The following is a 26,830-nucleotide window of genomic DNA, read 5'->3' as shown; positions in this document are numbered from 1 at the left end:
TTAAAGAGAATATAAAAGGGCCTCTACAATAGTATAACCTTTGCCTCTGTCTGCCAGCATCACAGTTTACACGGTTTCCATGGAAACCCTCTGCAAACATACGAATGTGCTTGTTGCGTTAGATGTCGAACAGAAAATCCTTTGTGGCAACTCTGGAGGGCCATGGCCAGTGCCAACCTCCCAGAGGAATAATGCCCTTCACTATGCCTTGCCCAGCAGGCTCATGACACACTCGCTCACACGGCACAGCTGCTGCCACCGCTTGTTTTTCCCCAACTGATAAAAAAAAACAAAAAACAAACCCAAAGAAATATGTGCACATCATAACTATCAAAGATTTCCTCCTTCATGGAGAGCCTGTTTTGCCTTCAACAACCTGACAGCAAAGTCTTTGGTTCTGGACTCTCAGATGCAATGCAGGAACTGTTCAGTGAGGACTGACTGGGAGGCTTCCAGCAGGGCATTGGGAATACATTTGCATATTGAGTAGATAGCTACCCAGGAAGGGGATGCCACAATTCTTCATTATTATGTGCTTTGAGAAAAACACATTAAAAAATACACATAAAACCTGAGCATGCAATAGGTACACTCGTCCAAAATACAAAACTAGTTTCATCACCTTGTTATTTCTCATCATGGGAAGACCAGCTGACCTACAAATAACTCACTGGATGGGATCCTCTTTCAGCCCTGGAGGCAGGAAAATTCTAGCCAAGAAAGGGAAGTGTCATCAGGAGGGGTGGTTTCTTTTTTTTTTCGTTGTTAGGGGTATGTGTGTAAGTGAAAGCTGAGGAACTAAAAAACTGGTTTCTGCTTTACAAAAGAGGAGTATTGCTACAGGCAAACATCTGGCTGTTGTGTGCCTTCTGGATTTTCTAAAAATTCATGTCCACTCTCTAGCTGTACATGTTTTACCAGCATTGAACTATGAGTGCTTCTAATAAAAGTGCACCTTCAAGACCAGCAGCATACATACCTGGAACATACCTTGTCTGTAGGCTAAAACATTGCCTTTCATCCTTATTCCTCTGAAAAAACAAATTTTTGGTACAGCAAAATAGACATTAGAAAAAGCTTCTTCAACCAGAGGGTGGTTGGGCACTGGAACAGTTCCCCAGGGCAGTGGTCACAGCACCAAGTCTGACAGAGTTCAAGAAATGCTTGGACAACACTCTTGGACACATTGTGTGATTCTGGGGATGTTTCTTTGCAGGGCTAAGAATTGGACCTGATTTTTGTAGTGTCCCTTCCAACTCAGTCTGTTCTATGATCCTGGGACTCTAACTTCTGAGATATCAATGGTGTAATCTACCTAATTGCTCATCGATGTGCCCAGCTTCAGGGGGATGACCCTCAGGGAGGATGACACCTCCAAAGGCCACATTTAAGATCAAAGTCTTTGGACCCTGCATGGGATGGGAAAGCCTGACTGTGCCATTCCATGTAGAACTGGGGAGGTCAGCACCCTTCTGCTTCTGAACAGACACTTCACCTGCCATTCAGCCATTTCCAGCCACTTTTACTGTCGGTGGCAAAAAACAGCAATGTAACGATTTTGTCTTAAAAGCTGAAGAATGAAGGAAAACAGATTTTGTACTAGAAAGAGAAAACAAACTGAACACTTTCAACTTTGCCAGCTCTCTGTTTTTGTGTTTACTTCTTTCCCTTTCCCAGAGAGAGCCCTGAGGGGAAGCCCTCCCTGCTCCCTCATGGCCACCCTCACCTCACACCCACCGCCAGCCCAGGCCCCCAGGCAGCAGCTGCCAAATTAACTCTGAGGGCAGCCAATCTCTGCTTTTAGCCTCGCCTGCAGAACACAGGAGCGCGGGGGTCACTCAAAGCCCGTGTTGTTCCAATGCTCTAATAACCCATTGTTCCCCCGCGGCCGCCTCAGCGAGATAAAACGAAAGGCCGCGTTTTCCGAGGGTAAGCGAATTCCCGCTGCCAGCCAAGGGCTCGGCCTCACATGGGGCCAGCCCATCCTGCGGCTCGGCAGGGACCTGGTGGGTTTGTTTTTGTTAGTGGGGGTTTGCAGGAACATCTGCTCAGTGAAGGGATGGTGTGGGTCTCACCATCGCCTTCCCCACAGGGCTGTGCAAAGCTGTGGTCACTCCCTCTGCACTCATAAAGATACTGCATTGACAGTCCCATGGCTAAAATCTGGCTCCTACCTGCTGGATGTTTATAATCTGCTTCCTACCCGAGGCTGCAGAAGGATTAACAGTCTAATGGTTTCTACTGTAACTTTTCCAGGACAGGGGAGCCACAGCATGGGCTCAGGGCAGAGAGCCCCGGCAGCAGGGCTGAAGCACCCCCAGCATCACATCCACCAGACTCCAGGTACACCATGTGTAAGTACTGAGACGGGAGAAAGGACAAAAGAGGCAGAAACTATTCCAACAATACAGGAAATTATAAGATTAAAAAGCCACTCGTTTTATATTTTCACCACATCCTCTCGTCCAGTAATGAAGTTCACTGAACATCATTAACATTCCGCTAATGAGACATCCAACTGCCCAGAACAGCAATAACGAACGTGAGCTCTGTTTCCACCAAATCTACCAGAAAGATTTTTAAGGGTCTGCTTTCCCACTGACATGAACACATGACTCCCATTAGCCTTAATAAAGGAACAGTGCATTCAGTGGGAGAGAAACTTCCCAAGGTTGCATAACTTAACTGCAGCATGCTCAAGACACAGTATAGACTGCTAAAAGAAGTTAGCAGTCCCAAAACTACAGGGACAGGACAAATTCTTCCATTACTTTCCCATTAACTTTTGTCATAGTTCAGACTTCCTTGCTTTAGGCAGTGAGAGTACTCAAAGCTTTTTTTATGACAGAAAAAGGGAAACGTAAATTTTTAATGGAAAAGCAAATCAGACAGTGGGATGTTTAAATTCTATTTTTAGGCTGAAATAAATTAACTTCAGATATGGACTTTCTTAATGCATTGTCCCTACACACTATTCCTGACTCCATGGTATATAAATTCTTACTTTTCTAACAATGCAAATTTGTTGACAGGATGACAGGTTAAAGTTTATCTTTCAGGCTGCTTCCCTTGCCCCAGTCACAAAAATCTAGTTATGTCAATTTATGTCCCTTTCAGTGCTCAGTGAGGCGAGGAAATGGAGTGGAGTGCCAGAATGTAGAAACAATGCAAAAAAACTAATGCCAGAACTTAGTATCTGCCTCCTAGGCTAAGCTCTGCTTACCCTCACAAAGCTTTGGAATTAATATTGTGTATCTCAAAACTGTGCTCAAGAAAAACCTTCATTCCAGATGCTGAAAGCATGATGAATCTACTGAAAGTTAGAAGCTTTTTGTTCATCTCTTCTCCCCAGTTTATATATTTTAAAACACTTGGGTACTTAGCTCTTGGTTTTTTTTTTCTTTGACCAGGGTGCATGTATGCTTTTGGATACTAGAAAATTGAATTTAATAGACTACTTAAAACTAGTTGGTCATGCCTTTACCATAAGAATCTCTCTGATTCTGGTGTAATGAAAGAATCTGATGTAATTTAAGAAATTAAATACAATTGCAGCATACATTAATGAAGGCTGCCTTATGCACTCTGCTATAGCTTTAAATGAGAATAGGCTTCTCTATTATCTATCACACTGCAGTGACTAATATGGGAGAATATCTAGTCTGCTACTACTTACACACATGATAAAAACTCATTAGCACACATACAGAATCTGAACTACTTTGATACAGTAAAGAGAGATGGGGAACTACATCTCTCTTTACAATTGCTATAACTGTGTGACCAGTAATGAGCTGTTTTAGAGAACCATGTGTTTAAACATATCAAGATTACCTACCTATAAAAAACCCCCAAACCAACAACAATTAAAAAAACAACTCCAAACCAAACTCAACCACAAACCAAAATATAAGTGATTTGATTTATTTCACAGACTTAAAAGCTCAAGGTACAGGGAGCCATGGTACTGCAGCACAGTGCAATCAGCCCTGTGCCCCATGAGGCTGTGCTCACTTTAGCTGCCAACAAACACTCAAAACTCTGAACCCAGTCCTACTGAGTCTGATGTTCTCCTTGGCTTAAGCAGAAGCAAAATCAGATCTCATTTCCTTAAAAAAAAAAACAAAACAAAAAAACCAACAAACCTATCCCATAATATACAGAATGACCACTGCTAACAGACTGATTTATGGATATATGATACTAACTACAGTAGGAAACTCCATTCAAACAGAGAAACTGTAACTCACCAGTCATGTCACAACACTGAAGATAAAAATCATGCTGGTGTCAAATAGAAGACACTCAAATTACAAGACAACTATCTGCAGCATCCATCCCCAACCATTCTGTCAAACACACAACTGCAATAGCACAAAGCATCTTTATGACAGGAATAAAAGGCTCTTTAAATGCTCCTTTTATTTTTTATTGAATGAACCCACTCTTACACAAAGTTCACTCAACGATGTCTCGAGCTTTAGCACTGCCAAATCCTGTATTTCATTAGTCAACTATGGCTTGTCAGTCACACACAGAACAATCTGAAGTATTTATTGACTGCATACAATTTCTTCATGTAGTAGGTCAGGTGGTTGTTTAAGACACTGAACTTATTACTACAGTGATAAATGTAGTTGTTGGGACAAGAATCTTTTCAGTGTTACCCCACAGCTGACCAAACATTTCCCTGCTCCAAGTTACTGGCAAAACTCAAAGGGAGTTAAAAACCAAAGCCACAGACTCCTCCCAGGCAGTGTTAGTTTCAGCATTTTCTGTAGCTGACTCTTCTCACAGATCAGTAATCTTTACTAACAGTGCCTCCCTCCAAGGAAGCACACTGCACCACACCTCCCAATTGTTTTAGAAGTACACATATACAAAGACCACAGTTGAAAAAGATACCATCAGAGCTGGCGAGTCCAGAGAAATCTTGTCCTAAATATTTTTCAAGTTTATGCATGAGAAAAGGGTGGAGAAAGAAACCACAGCTGAAAGATTCACAAACATGAACTCAGGTTTGCAAAGCAAATCATGCCACCAACCTGTCACGTAACCCACAGGAAAACACAGTGCAGACAGTCTGGATCAAGATACTCACTGTCAGATGAATTAAATTGCCCAACTCCTATATGAGTTCCTTAAAACTGGCTGGATTTTTTTTGCCACTCTTAATCTCGCAGTCAGACAGGCACTAGATTAAAGTGAAGGCAGAGCAGAGAACAACCAGTGTCTAACCTTTAACAACTTCTTACATGCCGGGGTAATTAAGAACACTGTTCTCATACACTGTTTATTGCCTTGAAAGGATCACCAGTTGGTTACTGGCCATAAAAACAACTGCAGCTCTATAATTCCTTAAATATTTACTAACAACATACACCAGAGTGCAAACCCCAGAACTCTATTCTTGATACTCAGACCTTTCTGTGCAAACACAAATTGACAAAAAGACCTTCTGGCAAAACCACTCCAGAATGCTTTTACTCTTTGGTTTTGAAGCAGAGATCTGCCTTTTCCCCCTCCCTACAACACCACCCACTCTTCCAAACAAATAAGTAATCCAGTGTTGCACAGGAATTTTAATTGTTTCCATAACTTCTACTACCTGCCAAAAAAGTACTTAGTATGACAGATATGGAACAGGGTGCCTATGATACATGTATATTTATAATAAGATATGACCATATATATGGATATGTACAACATACAACTTATGTAATAGTTAACTTTTGTATAGCTATAAAAACTAAAAGCCCTTCAAGGAGGCAACCTTCGTTCTTTGAAGTAACAGCCATGATTTGAGTTACTGACTCTCAGGCTCAGATTTACAATCAAATTACTACAGCTGAACTTCCTGCATACCATGTGAGGCAGACTTGGGTTGGGTCCTCTTGCATGCTCTTAGCCACGACAGACAAGGTCGCAGTGGAAATCCCTTGCATGGAAGGCTGAAAAACTAGGATGTAAGTATGCACTCTGTATTTGCTGGAAGTACAATCCCACAGCTCTCTGCAGCAGTCTCTGCAAGAGTTTGGCTGATTTGGGTGCTGAGACTGAAAGTTTGGCTCCTTCCAAGAGTTGTGCAATTTCTATTTATTTATTTATTAAAGATCTTGGTCTGTCAACCCTTCCTCACTCTGCACAGCATTTACCACAAATAATGGCCCTGGTTTCAGTGGGACCTTTGAAATACTCATCTTAAGTTACGAGGAGTTACACAACCCAAGCTGATGGGGACATTTTCAACATATTTGTACAACTTCATTTATTTAGTTATTAAGACCAGGTCTTAAAACAACAAAACCTTTTCCAAGCATTTGTTTAAAAAATTCATTCCAGGTATGAGACTATTTATAAATATATGGTATGCAAATACTGTGTCCTAGTAAAATACTTACGAGAGTTGTAATTATTTTGGCAAAAGAGCTAAGAGATCTTTACTCTACATGAGTAAACTGCATGTCAGCATAAGCCTACTAGCAGGGGAGGTGTAACAATTCCATAAAACAAAAGTGCATTTAAAACAGTTTAATACACAAGGGGAAAAATATCTGTTATACATTCATACTGGAAGCTCACAAAGTATTATCTTCAACAACAGGTACCACACATTTTTCCACTGATTTTACAACTAAGCCCAGCATGCTGCAGCTTCTGACAGCATTAGGGCTTAGAACCTACTTTTGACAGCATTTTTTCATTTGTGATGGGTGGTTTGTTTTTGGATTGTTATGGGCTGGGTGAAGCCTCGAGGCAGACATGCAGCCCTGTTGATAACATATGTATTTTCCAACCCCGTGATAAATTTCCCATAACTGCTGGGCTGGAACATGACTTTCAGCAACTTGACTCTTTCACATTTGGCTAAAGCAGCATCAGTCCATTTTATAAATTAGCTCCAAGAGAATGCATGGAAGACAACCATTTTCATAACAGATTGCTTTCAACCCTCAACTTCAGACTCCTATGTTCAGAAAACAATTATTACTGCTTTCAGAATTCCAAATCTCCTCAGCCAGAATTTTTCCTCAAGCTGGAAATCCAAAGTCAGAAATTAATTTCACAGAGTGCACCTGGAATTTGAATATCGACATCAACAGTGCCGGTTGCTACATCTTAGGAGAGATTTTACTTCGTATGCAAATCCTAAACTACAGATATATTTCAGTACTCTTACATTACTCCCACTGAAAAGGTCTGCGCTGTTTTTAAAGCCTTACAACCTTGCCTTTCACAGCTGCAAAGGAAATGACAAGAGAAGAAAAACATGGCCCAGTGCATATCAGCAATTAATTCCATCCACAACTGCCCAGCTGTTTGTGCATGGAGGAACTGGGCTGTTTCCCCTCTGAGCTTGGGCCACTGAAAGCTGATACGGCCCTTTCGGAGATGTGGGCTGCTGGTAACGCGTCAGGAATGCGCGCGCGATCACACGGAGCTGCAGGGGAAGAAATGAAATCCAGACTGAGTATCTGTGCTATGAGGATAAAGTTATCTGGGGCAGAGAGAGGCCGAGGGGGACGGGGAGCTGCCAGTGAAGCCAGGCTCAGCCTGCAGGGCACAACCATCACTGGCAGAGACAAGGTGGGATGAGCTCAGAAACCTGCATGTCTGTGTCAGCTCTGCCAAGGTGTTTTAATGTTGGCTGATGTCAGACAGGCAGATCTGGGGGCACTGCACAAAAGCTGGTACTTTCACTTGGGATCATGCTTTCCCAGCAAAGTTGCAACAGTGACTTGGCTCCATCCATTCTAGAGTAAGACTTATTAGTAAGTAATCTCACCAATGCTTGCAGCCCTGGGGCCCCAGAACTTAAGGCAGAATTCAGTCCATTAGAATCTTTCCTATGAATGAAATCCCCTCATGCCACCCTTGGGATTTCAGGAAAGGCGCAGAGTATATAAAAGGGGGATGCTCTTGGTACCATTGACAAACCGCACCCTGTTAGAGCCCTGGAAATTTCTGCCCACTCAAATTCACCAGTTTACATGAACAGCTCATTTTTTCCTCTAATACTTTTAATAATTTAAAACTGCAAAACAACATGTATTTTTTTCCTCTGTTAATCTAAACCGGTCCCCATATAAAAATTCCAAATTGATTCCTTTTTGCTGGGTAAAGCCACAAACAGCAAAACACTTCTAATATATATTATTGGCATTTTTTTCTTCAGCTCCAACACCACCAGTAAAAAATAGCTCCTTTGATTTTTGGTAGCAGCAAGTCATTGGATGGAGCAATCAATCCTCTCAAAACTGCACAGGTATTCAAAAGAATGACACTAATAAGAAAGTATTTTCACTTGACCATTTTCAAGACCAGTGCCTATGGTAAGAAGAGTAACTATCACAGGGCTATTCCCTACACAAAAAGCAATGAAGTACCAGCTTGTGTATTTTGCTGAATAAACTGAGTCTGCTAAAACTACACGCTTGTGCCCCAATGTGTGGAAAGAAAAACATTCTGCAGAAATAAAACTGTGAAATGTCCATACAGCAATAAAACAAATTGTAGAAAAATATCCTTCTAGCAAACAAGATCGATGAAATATTTAAACATTACCTTTTCAAGGAAGGATCTCTAAAGTTTAGAGCTATGCTTCTGGAAGCTTGGTATAATCTCCAAAACCATGATACAAGCATGCAGTGTTAAAATTTGGAAACCAGAAAAGCAGAGGACTTTCAGTAATTTACAGCTTCTCAAGGAAAGTAAATCCAAGCCCTATGGTTGACTGGAAGATATAAATTTGTACAAACAGCTTAAAATACCATCCCTTTTTCTCTCTTGGAACCAATGACTCAATAAAGGCTAAACAGAAGCAGCACATTTTTAAATCAGAAGCATAGCACAATTTAGACTGCATGTAATCTCACTATATTGCTGCATGAACAGTTCCACTGCTGCTGGAAAGCAAGAACAGCACTCATCATTCTTCCCACAATTTCATTTTTAGCTACTCAACATTGGGCAAATCCATTGGGGGATGATTTCCTACGTTGCTTATTGTCTGCCACAGCAAAACCTGGCTTTCTCACATATTAGAAACATGCACAGAAAGTTTCTGGATGTGATCAGTCAATCACATCACAATGAGCAATGCCAAGACCTCCAAGGTACGTAGGTCCCCTTCCCAAGACCATTAGTTCTTTTCACATGAAGTTCAGCAATGCTAATAATTTTTTTTCTTAATATCCTACTTATTCTAAATATTGGACAATACAAGCCAAAAGTATTTTTAAACAGCAGAACATGGAGAAGTCTTTAAAAATCCCAGAAGGACTAAAGGCTTTTTTAGACTTACCTCAAAATGGAAGGTATCTAAGTAAAGAAGGGAATGGTGATAGAGCTGCAGATGCCTTAAAAAGTTATGTAGCTTAAAAATTCCTCCTCCCCCAGCCACACTAACTAGAATGGGTGTTAGTTATTGATTTCAAATTTGTTTCTCAGGCTCAGTTTTCAGCAATATTTTGATAGAAGGCTGTGAAAATACTGATAGATGCTAAAAGTGATAACAGTAAGTTTCACTGCATCAGTGGAACTCAGCTGAGCACTACAAATAGAAATCATTCAAGTGAATCTTGCAAGTGCACATATGCCAACTGGCTAACTAAACACAGCTCTTCACTGACTAGTCTCTTCTGTTTGCTACTCTCCAGAGCAAAATTGTCTCTTGTGAAGCAAACCTATCCAAGATCTATGTACTCTTTAAAAGCATGGAAGATCTATCCCAGAAATAAACCACAATTCTTCAGCTTGTAAGGATTTACCATTTAAATTTAGGCAAGATGCTTCGAGCTGGAGATAAATTTTAGTCACTAAGGCTAAAATTCAGATGCAGAGAGGGTTCCAAGCCCACATACCACTTAGGTCCCAAACCAGACTTACAGATGAGTAATAGTGAAGTTTAGCTGTGCACACCTCTCAGATTTGATACACAGCAAAAAACTTCACACCAAAAGAATGGAAAAGGGGTTTGAAAGTCCCTAATTTTCACATCCAGCTGAAATACATAAATTGTTTTACTTATACTGAATATGAACACATATCACATTTGCTGGAATAATTATTGAAATGTGGAAGTTGTTTGATTGTGCCTAGAAATGCTTACATCACATAATAGTTAAGGATAAATAGCACCATCTGAACTTGCAGGAGAAGTTCATACTTCACAGTTAAATAATTTGTGAGTCACTTGGGATGACTTAAGTTCTTCTCTCTCCGAGATGTGAATCAGGAACAAAGTTGCTCAATGTCTAAAAGTTCCAGTTTGAAAGAAAAATTCCTAAGTCCTAAAGTAACAGTTTTCATTTATCATCTATATTATCTACTGAGTACTGAAATTTAACATCTTCATGTTCAGCATTTGTGTTTGTGAAACCATTAGGTCCTAGAGTGCAATTCTTTCTGCCTAACTTCAGATAATTACACAGCACTTGAATTCACTGTCTAACTAAGCTCTCTCTGGCATGAAGTGAGTAATTATCTAGACTTCATTGGCTGTGCCACAGACTTAGAGTTGTTCCAACAGAGGCACACAATCCACAAGCAGGCACTGATACTGCAGAGATCTCGAGTTATGCAAGGCACGTGCTGCTCTGAAACACTGACAAGCTACAGGCAAGACAGAATGAACATGTGAAAAGAGGTCATTTACCTATTTTATTAGCCCAGGGGAAAAAAATCCAAGTGGCAGATATAAAACCAATTAATTAAATTCTTGCAATTCACGTGCACAACGGGTAATACACTTTTCTATTCATCTCACAATCAGAGGTCTTTTTTTACATTGCCCAAGTCAACACCACATATTACAGACTAATTCTCAGCAGTGAGATACAACACAGTATAAAATGAGAACCTCAGTGCCAAGCACATCCTAAGATCTGGCAACAGTGTGAGTGTAGACTAAAATATGCTGTGAGAAACTGTCACCAGGCACAAACAAGGTTTCAGAATACCAAGTGCAAGAGCTGCCAACATAACAATAATTAAGTAAAAATATATGACCAATTCCTCAAAAAATATAAAAAAACCAAAATCGCAACATGTAGGGAATAGAACAGGAGGAAAAGTGAAGGAAGGAGGAACAAAGGAAAGGTAGCAGATATGTTTTATTTGGTTTGCAATCAAAATACAAATTTATTTGATTACAAAAACGTTCATCCATGGAGACTACTATAAGGCAAACAAGCTTAATAGGAAATAGTGTTTAACAAGTTCCATAAATGATTTTTAAAGTAATGACAAAGCTTTCTCTCCCATTCTCAGTAAGTGCTTGAAGCTAATGTACATCTCAAAGACTGTCTTCTGTATTTTGCTGTTGCTGTCAAGAAAGAAAAATGAGCCAAAAAGTTAGCAAATGCACTGCACAACTAACACTTGACATCAATGTGGAACTAGAGCTGCTACATCTCAGTGTTAGCATGACATGTAAAGAAACAAAGCACTCCTTTATAGTAGAAATCCTTTAATGGTTCATGCTGAAAGTGGAGTAAGGCAACAACAAACCCCTCATATCCATCAGCCCACTACAAGCACCTTGCAGTATTCATGGCAATAAAGAGTTTATTGCAGTGAAATGTATTGAATGCACTGCACTGAAATGTATTTTCTAAAAGCTGATTTATGCTCTCCTCCTTACATGACAGTTAGATGAGCCAGGGTTGAATTGGCATGATGCATGACAAACACACATCACCAAGTTATGGTGAAGATGAGAGGATTTTTGAATACTTTTCTAAATCATACAAGCTTATCAGTACTCACCTACAAACATATGCTTTCTTCCATATGACACAATGTGCAAAATAGCAATGGTGCAAACTTCATGCTTTATGCTTGAAAGAGAATAGCATAATTTTATCTACAGTGTATACTCCCAAAGCCTAAGGGAGAGATTTGGTGAAAGAAAATAGTTCCATGGAAGTAACCTTATCTTTCTGGTAACCTTTGGCCATTTTGTAATTCTTTGGTACAAAACTGGTATAAAGCTGACAGATGTTGGAGAGGGCCTTTCAGCTGCTCTAGTAAATCTGTTTCACTTTAAAGCTATTTCACCATCATTAAGTACCTTAAAATGGCTCTAACTGTGAAAAAGCTTGAAGCTGCTTTTAGTCCAAACTATATTTTCTTCCTAAAGCCTGATATGATGCCAATTTGACACTTTACCTTATTTATTTTGTATCTTCTTACCAAGAAATTTGTGTTATCAGTAATGTAAGAAAGAGTCACGAACATTCAGTATGATGTGTGCCAATGACATACAAAGACAGGAGAAAATTCAGACTTGGCAGATTTCATAGGAGTCTGTTGACTGACAATGCCACACATACCACAAAGTAAGCTTCACCTACATCTTGTGGTCAGAACCTGACCAAAATTAAACAAACATTCACATCTAAATTAACGTACACGGGCAGTCAAAGATTTTTATTACATATGTGTCATTAAGTGTTCTTGAGGCAACACAGTTAATTTCAGCCCAATGTTTCCTATAATCCAGTTACTTATTGGGGTCCATCTAATTTATCACAAAGTTACATTGTGGTATAGTATTCTGTTCCTGGCTGTTAAGTAAGTACATTTTTCAAAAAGTTACACGATTACAGATGATTTGGGTTTTTTTTTGCATTTCACACCAGCAAGTTCAACTCTACAGGCTGAAGAGGAGGAAAACAAGACCTAAATAACTGAATGTCCCACCCTAAGGTTAAAGGCCACCTATCTGAAATGCACATGAGCACTTCCCTCAAATCCTGAGATAAGTTTTTGCCCACGCATCTGCCACGTGTTTACCAATTTTGTGGTCTTTGTTCCTAATGAAACACACCGCCTTGCCTGTACAGACCTGCAGCTCTGTGGTGCCCTGGCTATTCCTGGAATGCTTTTAATACATTGAAATTGTGTTTGTCTATCTTCCTGCTCTGATCTCACAGCCATTTTAAGCAACAGATCACAGTTGCCAGATCAATGTTGTCACTGGTGGTTACCGTAAGCTCTCTTGGGTAAATGCTATCTGCTCCTGGCAATTTGCCACTTTTTTTTTCTATATTCTAAAAATCTTATTAACCAACATTTCAATTTGAGACTAATTCTCAAAATATGACCTACAAAGTGAAGTTTCTGCCCTAAAGTCTCTCAGGAAAAAATCTTGGATAAAAACCATTTAGCTTTTTTACTGTGCCCTATGTTCACCATGTATTTCTTCTATATTCAGTCATCTATCAGCTCTCCAGTCTGTCTGGCAGGATGTTCATTCCTGATGTACTTGAAATGATTCAATTTAAAGGATTTATTGCTGGTTCTGGTATCTTTAGCAAATTGTTTCTCAGAATATCTTTTGGCAGACTTATTATACTTTAAAATTTAATTTGTGAGAGAGTTTTTTTCCCCCTTCTATTTTCTTCAGCAAAAACTTCAACTTTTGAAAGATGGTTCCTTGTTGCTAAGAGATTCCTAAACCCTGCTATAAACCCCTCCTTGCCTCTTAAAAATAAAAAAGTAGCAACAACAAAAAGCTTGAAGTCTTCAGTAGATGGGTATATTTTTTTCCAACTTCTAATTCATTCCTTTAAAAGCCACTTTACTACCTGCAGGCTTTAACTTCTTATAACAAGCATTTTCATTTTTATGACTAGCCAAGGTAGGAGGCTGGCAAGGAAATTGCACTGCTCAGACCACTGAACTTGAATCAGACAACCACAATCCTGGGAGCCAGGGAAGAACAGCTTTGCTATTCCAGACACAAATGTTCTGAGAGCAACACTGATGCCTTCTGAAGTCACTGCCTTCAACAACCTTGAGACTTGTATCCACAAGATTTGGAAACACAAAATTGCTTCCTTCCATACTTTCATGGTAGCAGGTTGCTGCCCCAAACATCAAGGTGATGTTCAAAGTAGTATAACCATTATCGGTACTGTAGGTTACAAGGTTTCAAAACTTTTTTTAAGAAACACATACTCAAACACTGCAAACAGAATGCAGATGGGTTTGTTTTATCGTGGTTTAATTGCAATATTTGAGAGATTGAGTGCTTTAGTTTATTAAAAGAATTAACCCAATCTAAAGTAACAGCCTATGTGAAGTGTAAGTACTCCATTTCCATGGAGAATAAACACATTTCATTTAGCAATTCACTCACCAATTTGTGTAGCTGCACTACTGTTAGTCCAAAAAATGTGATTAAATTGAATTTAGAATTAAGATAATTATAGGTTTCTCCAGTTAATGGTATAGATCACCTTCAAACTGAACTTCTTGACATGAAACCCTCCTTATTTCTATGTTAAGGTGTAGACATGGCAATAGCAGTAACTGTTCCTGAATGTGGAGCATAAAGGAATCAGACTTTCATGTTTTGTTAGTGATTTTTTTTACCCCATTCTCCTTCAACCAAGACTCCCCTCAGCCTAGGATGACACACCACAAATCACAGTTCCTAGCACTCCACACTGATAACCAGCAGAGACTTGAGTGTTGGCAAGTCTCAGTAGCAGCCGAAGCTCTGCAGGAGGAGCAGAATTAAGGGAGCATCAGCTACAAAGAACTTGACTGAGTTTGTTTTAACATGACACACAGGAAAAACAAGCCTTAAACTTACTTCCACATTTAACAAACTCTTCTCCATGAAGAGTCATTGGTCATTAGCAGACAGAGAAAACCTTCATGTTACTACAACTGAACTGTCAAGAAGTTATACAAATCCAGCTTCAGCAGAGGGGAAGAAAAAACTGACTTTCTAAATATCAACATTTGCTGAGGATGTTATGATCTCTGAATACAGCTCAGTAAGTGAAGGGGGGGAAAAAAATCACAAACCCACAGGCTGCTGCTGAAGTTAAATTGGTACTGAGTGGGAGAGTTTCAAGGTTTATAACTACTTTAGAAAAAAAATCCAGTTTTAAAAGACATATTCCTCATTCACTCTACACAGCTGATTAATAAAGCCAGACCTGAAAAATCCAACAATCTTCACAGTAAACACACAATGGTGAGCTAATACCATCAAGGCACATTTGGGTTTTTTATGTTTTACAAAGATTCAGCAGTTTTAAGTCATCAGGAACAGATTTATTCTTACGCCAAGGAGCAATTAAAAAAATTAAGTACAATGTGGTAGATGTGGAGAGACACAATTAAAGCCATTTCATTAATAGCTATAATGGTAGCAAGATAGAATGAGTTCATCTTTTGGAAAAAATATTTAATTTTAAGGTAGATCTATTCTCTTGCAGTTATAAGCCTGATCGCTTAAAATATACCAGTCAGCAACTTTGAATAGCATTTCCAGCTTTACTTCCATCATCATAGAGAAAGAGCTGAAAATCTGATCACCATGTCACAAGCAACTGAAGAGTTACATCAGCTCCTCTTTGCAGAGCTGTTCTTCATTAATTTATAATTAACAGGATGTGATAAAACAATCTGTATTACTAACTTTTAACAGCCTTCTTGTGTCAGCTGGAAATGTTTTTGTGTGGTGAACCCCAGAGCTCCAATGCTTCTCTCCCATGCCTAGCACCTCCCCAAAATTCCATCTGGAGGTGCCCACCAAGCTCCTCTGCCCCCTGCTGCAGAGACTTCATATGAATGCTCTCCTCTTCCTCCTCCCATGAAACTCTTTATCACATGGACTGAGGAATTTGACTGGGAATGAGATACAGACACTTATCTGCTGCCAAGCAAACTGTTTCCATGAAAGGGACCTTGGAAAGGGAAAATGGCAAAGAGCAATCCAACACTCTTCAACATGTTCCAGGCACTCAAGAGGAACAAAAAGCAAAAGACAAAAGGGGGGGGGGGAAAAAGGCAAAACCAACAATTCAGTATTTTAACAAAAGTGAAATAAAGCCTTCGAAAGCTGTGCTGTCTTGGAAGGCCTGGATGTCTTTTTCCTAAATCCTCAGCAGAAGTTCTGTAACAGCTACAGAAATTCTGTACAAACTCAGGGATTAGCAGCATGCCTGAGGAGGAAGTGGGATATTTGCTTCAAGCACCCTCTTCACATTTAAAAGGTTGTAGGAATTTGGATAAGGCTTCCTTACAGCTATGCATCATCCTAGTAGCAGCAATTCTGAAAATATCCTAGGGTGATGTTTTCCTTTTTTACTTATTAATCTTCCTCATCCTCAACTTCTAAGCTACTCCAGCTTTTCATCACAGCGAGAGAAGCAGGACAAGTGCTCAAATTTAGTCTGTTCATGCCAGAGAAACTTAATGTTTGGCTTTTTTGAGACAAGACAATCATCACTTGGTGCTGACATTACAGAGAACCAGGTTCTATTTTGTAACAACAATCTATGCTGAAAATTATTGTGTTTTTAAAATAATGATTAAAGACACAACCAACAACCCCACAGCTCTTTCACATATGTACTAAAAGCAACAGGAGCTACACACAAAGCAAGTGTTTTTTAAGAAGAAAGGCAACAACTATAGAAATGTTGAACAGGATCCCCTTTTATCTTTGTTTTTTTTTTTAATTCTCTTTGATTACTTTAACTTGCACAATATATATCCCACATTTTATTTCATTTGTTTTGAGTATCTGGGCAGAGCTCCAGTGCTTTGGTGAACTGGTCACAGTGAACAGCTCAGTTCAGCATGAGCACTACCACCAGCAGGGAAAGCTGGAGAAGTGGAGGAGATAAAACACCATTGTCACATCCATACAGGACAAGGCTGAGACAGCCAAGTAAACAGGAACTGAGTTCCAGAGAATTTCTTCATCTCAACAGGAAAGAGAAGTCCAACCAATGCAGGACTTTAAATGCAAATCCTCTTCACAATTAATGTGGTTACCTTTCAATCTGAACAAGAAAAACAGATTGCAGACACAGCATGAACAAATATTACTGTCTGCAACTACAAACATTTGATGAAATAAAAGCAAAGACTCAGACTTCTATGCATTGAAACTTCTCATACTAGGAATAAAAAAATCTTTAAATTTATTCTCTAGAGAAAAAAGCGTCAGATTACATAATTGTATGAAATGTGCATAAGCCCAAATCCGTGTTTAATTTTGTCTTTGTTATCAGACTGCAAGACAACTTCTTTTTACTGGAAACAGGCATTTAAGGCAGAAATATACTTGTGTCACATATTCTGTTTCATCATTCATGCAGACAGGATTATCTACAGTCACTGACATTTGAAGAGCCACATCTGGGCTCTTTAACAGCACCAATTAAAAAATGGACCAAAATCAGGAAGTTCACTCACAATGGGGCTCAGAGGGGACAATAAATTTACATTTAACCAGAGGACCCCAGGCTTTTGGGATGATTCCATCAGGGCTGGTAGCTGAGACAGAAGATGGAGAACACAATCTTTCCATATTTGCATGAATATATTCAGGAGTAAACACTTTCCCTTGCTTGACCCTAGGAAGCATCATGCCTAAAGGGATTTTTGAGCCAATGCTCATCCCAGTTCCTCCCTGATGGGCTGGAAGGGTGAGGGCTGTTTGGAGAATGGAGAGGGAATGTTGAAAGATGCTGGGCAGGGTGGGAGGAAAGCACTCAAGAGCATGCTTAAAATAGTCCCACAAACACATCTAGCCTCTTTCAAAGATTAGAAAGCCCAGGGGCTCAAAACCATCAACACCGCAGCAGCCTAGTTAGGAACATGACCTTCAGCAGAGCTGGAAAACAGGGTGTGTGCAGGTGGCAGGAATGGGACACTAAAGGCTGACACTTCAGTAGGGCACAGACAAAAGGTGTAGTCAACTCCACACTGGTAACATGCAAAAATACTTTGGCAACTGTCCTGCTCTGCCTTACCTTGACCTCTTCCTCAGTACTATGTGTAAGGGGATGTTAGCAGTCTAAATGAGTAATGCCACCTGCAGCTTAGAAATATGCTTCATATCAGAGAGAGACATTAAAAAAGAAATATCAACTTTACCAACTTGCTGAATCTTAGAGTTCTGGGAGATGTTTTCAAAAACAGCCCCAACAAACCCTTTGAACAATTCAATAGCTCAAGATCCGTGCTCTCCTCACGCAAACCATGGAGAGAGTGCAGCTTTCCCAACAGCTAAGAGACAATGTTGAATTTTATTTGACCAAGTGAAATGGTTATGGGTAATACAGCTACACTATATGTATTTCAGGGAGGCTTGGGGTTTTATAGTTATTTTTAAAAGAAAAATCAATTCAGGTGATAGATTGGAAGACAGATTCCTGTTAGTCATGCATCTTACTGTATTTTTGTACAGTTTCCTTTTAGATTGTTCCTTAGAGCAGGAAATAAAAAGGCCATTGTTTTACCATGTTCTCCCATCTTTATAATGAGATGCATCAGATTGGAGTTATTGAATAAGCTCCAAACTCCCCAGGTTACATTCTTCTTCATCTTCAGCCTCGCCTTTCAAGCGAGCTTAACTCTTATTAAAAGGATCAGGGCTGTCCTCAGGCATACCCTGTCTTTAAACATGAAGCCCAACCACATTTTATGGAAAAGAACTGTCAGTCTCTACCTTTGCCAAACTCCATAGCAGGTTTAAACAATTATGCAAGACAGTAGATTTTTATTCCAGGCTCCTCTTACTCAATATCAAGTTCTAAAAATAATATTTTTCTTTCTGCTAGGGTACCTCCAAATAGTGATGATCCAACGGCATTAAAGAAAAAAAAAGTTACAACTTAAAGAGCGTGACACAGATTATGAATAAAGAAACCCTTCCCATATGGAAAAGTTTTAAAAATTTGACATTTCTTTTCAATATGTGTTAATCAGAAAGACAGTAGTGAATTCTCACTGCTTCAGACAGAAAAGAATCAAACCTCTTGGGACACATTACACAAAGGCAATTGCAAAGAAGGGAGAACAATCCTGTAGTTTCTTTTAAAACCATACTCTGTGTTTTTTTAAATGGCTGGGAAAGTCAGCAGTTTGGAGCCAGCCACATGTTACTTATCAATGCTTCAAATGCAGGGTGAGTTAGAAAGGCCATGCCTGGTTCCTTTTGCAATTGGGAAAAATCTCTTTTGAAGTCTTTTTGAGGGACTGACGGGGGAGAAAGTGTCAGGAAAAGGATTTGACAGGTTCTGCACAGTGAGGGGCAAAAAAACGTCAAGAGTAAAATCCCTTGTCTAAAATGAGCAAAGAGATAGAAACCTCTCCTTCAGCACTGGAGACGCCAGATAAAATGTCTAAGAGTCCCTTGTATCTTTTTTCCAGCTACACATTAATTCCTTTTTATGCTTTTTGCCAGCTTCTCATCTTACCAGGAGCCTGCAGGAGAAGCCAGTCCAACACTGCAGGGAATGCAGCCACACTGGGGCTCCATGTCTAGCACTCTCCCAGGATCCGGGAAAACATCTTGTATTTTAAATACCCCAAGCATCACAGAAGACCTCAGTTTCAAGGTGGAACCAATGATCTGAATCATCTTAAAGCAAAAGTGAAGGGACCAAGAAATTACCCAGTTTCTTGAAATGAAAGGCATTATTGACAAACGAAAAGGCATCAGTGACAACAACACTGTTGGTTTTGCTCTTGGACAGCAGACAGGTTTTGCTCTCCTGTATTTCCAATTCTGTCTAAATAACAGACATGAGTAGTTTTGTATCACATGCAATGTAAGCCTAACTACCACCAGCATGTCAAGAACTGACACATTTTGTTTTTACCAGGACCATGAGCTGTGCTGCCCTTTCTTTTACATTCTCGCATTCTTCAAACAAAATGTCCATTATTTTTTCCATCAATCACAAAGACTTCATGTAACTCATCTCTGAAAGCTGTATTTATAGCAGAAATTTGAGAAATTAATTCCATATAAACTCTACTCTCATCTGTAGCAAACTGCTTTTGCATGTGTGGCACAAGCAACTTACACAGCTACAAACAACACAAACTTAGCATCCACAGGACAGAAAGGACCACTGTTCACTACATCACTACTCACAAGTAACAAGTTGATGCACTCTCAGTGGAAGAAGGCAGCTCAGCTCCTCTCAATTTGAAGTGTACAGAAGTATAAAATCAGCTTTTATTACTAAAAGCCATTGTCTTTCCATTTTGATGAAGTGATAATATTTTGACTTCTTCCTTGCTTCTGCCTCATAGTGTTCTATTTGCAAGGTACGTGTAGCATCTCACAGATAATACTTCACAGCAAAGAAAGGAGAAAAACTTTCTCCAACTAAGAAAAATCTTTCTGAAGAACCCTATCCAAGTGCTAGCAACAGGATTATTTTAATATAGTCTTTTTAGTTACATAACAGACATGAAAATGCAAGTTATAACACTGTCTTATTTTAATAAAGACCTGGGGAGCTAGATAAAAGAGTGCTAGACAAAAAATACTTGAGATAAGAGATTAGGCACTCAAATCCCTAAAATATTCCACTGTAAGAGTGTTTGCTGCCTATTATTATAAAGACCACAACACATGTTATCTATACCACAGAGACACTTGTAAGACATTAACAGAAGTGTCTGAAAAATGTATAAAAGAATCCCCAGTTCAGCTTGTAAAATCCAGGCTGCTGTCAGGTTCTGCCATCTTCCCACCACTCCTTTTGCATCTTTAGAGCTGTACATGGAGCAGTTAACTGCTGTTAGCTAAGCCTGCTAACTGCCCTGAAGAAAGTCAAAGCTGCAGTCACCACACTCGCTCATCTTTGATGATATTTATCATCAGCTGGTGCCTGTACCCCACTGTACAAAGAGGGAATATCCACCTCACTGGGGCTGGAACTTGCAGAACACCTCACTACCCCTATGTCTGTGCAGTTCTATTATATATTAACAGCAAGTATTATGCAGCTTTGTTCAGACTCTTGTACACACACCAAAGCTAAGGTAAAACTTCATCCCACAAAAGTACTTTGCACAACATTAATGAGATTATTGTGATGAGGTTTTTCGTCTGTGGTTTTTAATAAAACCATTTTAAAAGTGGCAGTTCACTGATTCAGTTCCCTCTTCCCCCTTAATATTGTTACACTAGAATACAGCAAGAATTCAGGCAGTAAAATGTTTTAGGTACCTTGAGTTTTTCCACAGCTCTCCTCCTCTCCAGTAATACAGTTGACCTGTAAAACAGAAAAAAGACATGACTGACTTGTAGTAGGTTTCCCAACATAACTGGAATATACTGTATACTGTATATTTATCTTCTTGAACCCCTTCAATTTTCATTGAATGAAATTTTAGTTTGTTATCACATAATGCATTTTGCATATAACAAAATCTCAAAGAGTAGTCCCATTTAAGACTGCCTAGCTGGAAATCTCAGGTTACAACTCACAAAATCCAGACTACCTGCTGCATTTTTAAAGCAGAGCATAACAGCCACAATCCATAACTCCTCTGGTAGCCCTGAGGAAGCTGAACCCCAGGGCAGTGGCTGAGGTGGGGCAGGAGCAGAGCACAGGAACACAACACCTCCCTTTGAGCACTGACCAGTGCCCAGAGCTCCTACGGAAACAACCGCCCTGCTCTGACCCCTTTCCCTCCACCAAACAGGAATGGGTTTTCCTCTTGCATTCATCTTCTAACATTATTGTAAAATGAGTAAATAAAATAGCAATTGTTTACTTCTATCATCTTTTGTCTTCACAGGCTTTGACCACAAGTTATCTTCAGTCAAACCCGACGAATTATTTCTAGCACCTTCCTTTTTCGCTCAGCCACTCCACCAAGAAAAAACAGTTATTTCCTGGGGGACAGGGGCCAGGCTCCTTCCTTTCATGCATCCATACAAAACATATGCTACATTTTCTAAGATCTGTACATTGCAAATTAGACATTTTATGCATTGTGAAAACACTGGGCTCAGCCTACCATGAGGCAAGGCTGGTACCTCTCACCAACTTGTTACCCCATTTGAATTCATCAGGTTGCAACAGACTCTTTCACCCATTCTCTCCTCAAGCATTACTGCTTAGGTTTTCTCAGCATATCACACTACAAATACTTCACCAGTTTCAACACTTCAGCAGCCTCGTTATCCCATTTCCCATCAGCACTAAAATCTGGATTATTCAATGTGCTCTATGAATTTCAGAAGTAAAGAACTGACTTTCAAAAAAAACCAATGTGCAAAAAAATAATGCACGTAGAATTACACAAAATTACTGGAAGACACTATAATTACAAGATACTCTAAAGCAAAAAACCAAATTCCAAGAGAAGTAAAAATAAGATGTTATTGCATCTTGCTATTGCTCAAATTGTCTATTTCCTCTGAATTATTTACTTATATAAAGTCAATGCCTTGCTCAGCAAGTTTGCATTTAGAAATGAACAATGTACTTATATGTGTAATACAGGTAAACTGCCACAAGACTATTTAATCTACTTTTAGAGCTGACAGGAGTACAGATTTAGGGGAGATTTAGAGGACAGAATTCTTTACCTAGGTGCTCTCTGTGGGGCTTGGGCATATTTGCTCATTTTGCTGTCCTGCCAACTGCTCCCTGGCAGAGTACACAAAGCAATGGCAGTGACTGGGAAAGAAGAAGAGATTCATTGGCACCAAAATGCCATGCTAGAGCGTGAGTACTCCACAGCATCAGGAATTTAAACACTCTAACGTGACTGTTTATTCTTGGCATGAGTACAGTTTATTTTTCATCTACTTCACACTGTTAGAGATAAGGGAACACTATTTTTACGCAAGCTCCTGATATGTTATTTTAAGCGTAGCCGTCACAGGCAAGGAGAGACTCTCTTCCAGGCTAGCAGCTACTGTTTCCAGAGGGCATTGACAGACCACTCTCAGACAGGAAAATTTCAGTCTCTCCAATTTTCCAGCTTCAGGTCTAGTAGCACTGGTTTGCAGAACACAGAGGTGCCCCTATCTGAGGTGTTGGACACCCCTCAGTCTCCCTAGCATGGCACAGCCCTGCTCCTGCCTAGCACAGCCCCAGGACAGCAATGGGCAGCTTGCTCAGCTCTGTCCCCACCTCTGGGCACTGCACAGCTCTCACTAGAAGGAGGTGCTGTAGGAGAAAGCCAGAAACTGTGACACTGCAAACATAAAATGCTCTTGAGCAAATTTTTTTCCTGTCCTTTGTCACAAGCTCTTTGTTACAATCTTTTTCTTCTACTTCACATCCCTTCTCCCTATTACCACTCAATGCACTTTGACAAGCTTTTCGTCCCTCCCCACTTCAAAATTCTCATTTTTAAAACAATAACAAAAATATGTGACAATTATCAAACTACTCTGCCATTTAGTGCTATGACTTAATTCCCTCTGCTTAATCCAGTAGAGGGAATTTCCCATTCATCCTGTTCTACCCACTCCTGGAGTATGAGCAAGAAACTTTGACACAGGCACTGGTCAGGAAATGTCTTCACTGCACTTTGCATTGTTTAGGTGACATTCTCAGCTCTTGTTCATCAGTTATATGACTCCATGCCCAAAATAAAATTATATAATCTCTAACAAAGGATGCAGATCATATCAAGAATGGGAAAAAGAAAATCTGGGAAGGAGTAACAGTCACACATTAAACAATAAAGTCAGAGTCACTTCTCAGATCAGGGAAAACAGCAATATACATTCTTGGATGAATAAATTGGGAGGAGAAATGGATTTTAACTAAGAGATGACAGCAGTGAGACAGATATTGAACATGAACAGCTTTGGAAAAATTTTCAATACATTTGAATAACTGCATATGTCAGAAATCAGACATACTACACAAATCCTAACAGGATATTGAAAATGCAAGTACAAATTAAATGCTAAATGTGGGCTTCAGCCTGTAGGACAAAAGAATTTTTGTGTCAGAAATACCATTTATCTTGAGAATTAAAGTGCAAAAGCCACTTGGTTACTTGAGAGCTACCTCTGCCTCTCTTAGAGAAGTAATGTTTTAGAACTGTATCCAGAAACTATGAGTAATCACAATGATGGATAGTCCAGGAACTGTTGGGATATCCCAAAGAAACATGCCCTGGAATGAAATTATAATCTTCCTCAGCCACTCATATTATAATGGCTGATCAGTGTGCATTAGGAAAATACACTTCTGGTTTGAATCCAAACCTTGAGTATAAAAGCAAAGCTCTAGTAAATATTTAAGAGAATTTTGAGTTCCAAACTGAAGAGCTGGCAACTAAGTTCTTTCTCTTTTTTTTTTAACAAACAAAACCATCAAAAGATTGTGCAACTCTAAGAGCCCTTAAGGAAACAATTGGGAATTTTTCATAACATGGTATTTCCTTATACTGCTGACCACAGGAATGCAAACAGTTCCACCAAACAGAGATTCTTCATTGGAAACAACTGACAATCTAACCATGTTTCCATCTTTTCCATTCTCAGCACTCAGCATACAAAACAGATTATATAATAGAATACAGAACTGTCATACCAGGGCCACAAGACATCTTTACTATAAATCAGCACCTGAAAAACTTAACAAAAAGAAAGGCAGGTGAGGCACAAAAACATGGGCTGATACTCAACTGTGTTAGTGAAAGGAAAAGCAATGCTACACTTTGTACCTTAGAAGACATCCGTGTAAATCTAATGGATAAATTTCCTCACCACCTTCTTCATTTAGGATTATTTGAGCAATGTCAACTGACACCATGAATCCCTCCAAAGGAAGCTGGAAATGTTTGTGTACCTGTACAGAAATGGTGCTCAGAACTGACATTCTACCAGAAACTGCACAAGGAGAGCAAGTATCAGAGGGAGCAAGTACCTCAAGGGAAAGGCAAGACAGGACTTACAAAGAGACCCAATTTTCCTGACAGATAATTAACAAGTCACTATCATAGAGAATGCAATTTACACTCTGTGCTGAATTCCATGCTGTGATGAGAGAAATATAGGATAAATGAACATAGGCAACTGAAACACAGTATTGTCAGAATTCAGGAAGGCAGTAGGAATGGGAAAGGTGCTACATCAGCACCCTGACCAATATGTCATTGCAAATTTGCAACTCAATTAAGGCAAGATTTTAATCAGAGCTACAACTGCAGTTAATTCTCTCAATTCAAGCTGAAGGAAAGCAAGAGGAACAAGTCATGAAAGGAGAACAAAACTGGAATGTGCTACAAAGAGACCAAATTGTTTTCAAAAGGAAAAACCAAAACAAACAAAGCCAATGAAAGACAAAGCTTTATGGAGTTAGTTTGCCAAACAAGTCAAGAATTTTGGATGGTAGAAAAGACAGACAAATGTCTTAACTTCAGATAGAGACATAAAAAGACTTTGCTAGTGTGGAAATGTTTACAATCCATGGCAGAGAGTATTATTCTTGTAGTCAAGGAAACCACTCTTCCAGGATTTCAAATTTTGGAATTCCCCTTTCAAGAGGGAACACAGGAAAAATCCTCCATGCTCTTCTGAAAGGAGAATGAATATGGCTTTAGTGTCCCAAACAGGGCCACAAGGCTTTGACAACAAACTGGTTCCAATGGCTCCACAGAGGAAGAGGTCACCATCATAAATGAAACATGCACTTTCATAGATCATCAATGATAAAATAGCCACTACATCCCATAATATTTTCACATACAAAACGATTTACCAGGAGTTGCTAAACCAGTAGCTAAAATTTTCAAGCTAGGCTTTATTTAAATTACTGCATCTCTTGATGTTTTCTTTCAAAGGGATGCCCACTGAACTCTCAAAAGCTGACCGTTCATCACAGCACACTGCTGGTCTTGCAGAATTCAACTTTTCTGAAGTTACAAACATGTGAAACCTCCCCTCCTGTTTAGATGATTCTGAAGCTCTAAACATAAATTATACAAAGAAACAGCTTGGTTTAATTATAATAGTAGAGCAAAACTTATTTTTCCAGTTTTTATCTTAACTAGATAACAAAACCCCACTTCAGCTGATACATCAAAGTGTGCTGAGATTTAGAAGAGAACTCAAAAACTATCTTTTATTTTTATTGCTGTCAACATCCTAAGAAAAAAATATGCACCAAAAACTTTTCAATTTAATCTCTCTGGTGTTGCTAGAGAACTACCCAGCCTCTGCAGACTATAAAGCAAGGCAGCACTTACAGCACACCACGATCACCATAATTAGAACATAGTAATACCAAGTGATGCAAGAAATTATTTGCTGGTTTTCATTAAAATGCACAGTTCATTTTTAATTTTTCCTACAGTCACTGCACCAAGATGCATGTTTAGAATGGCAAGAAACTACTAGGCAAAATTTATGTAACATTCATACTCAAGTTGAATTAGCACTACAATCACTAGAAGCTTTGGTGCTGATAAGGAAGCAGAGACTGATTTTAGAAAAATATTACAAATTAAAGCTATTGAAGAGTAACTGAAAACCTTTAATTATGACTTCTGGCTGAAATAAATACATATGAAAACGAAGGTGTTAATTCACACTTACCTTATGGGTTATTGTTTATAGTAACTGGCTATTTAATTTTACCTTTGTCATCTGATAAACCCCACTAACAAAGGCCCAGTGCTCAACAGTTTGGTGTTGTAAAGAATAGAGCTGCTGTCTGGTATCTATCTTAATGACTGTTTCTCAGCAAGAATAAAATTAGTTTCAGGTAGGGTATTTTAAGTACTGCACTACCAAGTTTTCACATAAATACAGCCTAAGCAATGGGAAATGACACTGTCAGAAATCATCTGAATGGCCTTATCTGACTGCTGGGTACAGTTTTGCAATAGACCTTCTAACTGGCCTCAGGGAAGTAATTCCTGCATTATGTAACTTCTGCTCCCCTTGCTCCCTTTCAAATGAGGTGAGGTCCCTGCTGAGACTGTCATGAGAGAAGGTGTGTGTTAATATACTATAATACACTGCATCTCTTCCAGTAATGGCTATGTCAAACCAGACAAAACACAAGTGCTA

At 39.4% G+C, this 26,830-nt stretch overlaps 1 protein-coding gene across 2 annotated transcripts in view; it reads right to left on the bottom strand.

Moving 5' to 3' along the window:
- Positions 1-26,830, bottom strand: part of ADD3 (adducin 3) — a 91,797-nt gene that overhangs the window by 37,760 nt on the left and 27,207 nt on the right. For both annotated transcript variants that reach the window (XM_036385311.2, XM_054515558.1), the window contains exon 2: positions 21,008-21,053. The gene's annotated coding sequence lies outside the window, so the exon portion shown is untranslated. The remainder of the gene's footprint in view (positions 1-21,007; positions 21,054-26,830) is intronic.

This window comes from Molothrus ater, chromosome 8 (genome assembly GCF_012460135.2).
Source record: "Molothrus ater isolate BHLD 08-10-18 breed brown headed cowbird chromosome 8, BPBGC_Mater_1.1, whole genome shotgun sequence".
Taxonomy (NCBI): domain Eukaryota; kingdom Metazoa; phylum Chordata; class Aves; order Passeriformes; family Icteridae; genus Molothrus; species Molothrus ater.
Note: the sequence above shows the minus strand (reverse complement) of the source record. Positions and strands in the feature narration are given on the sequence as shown.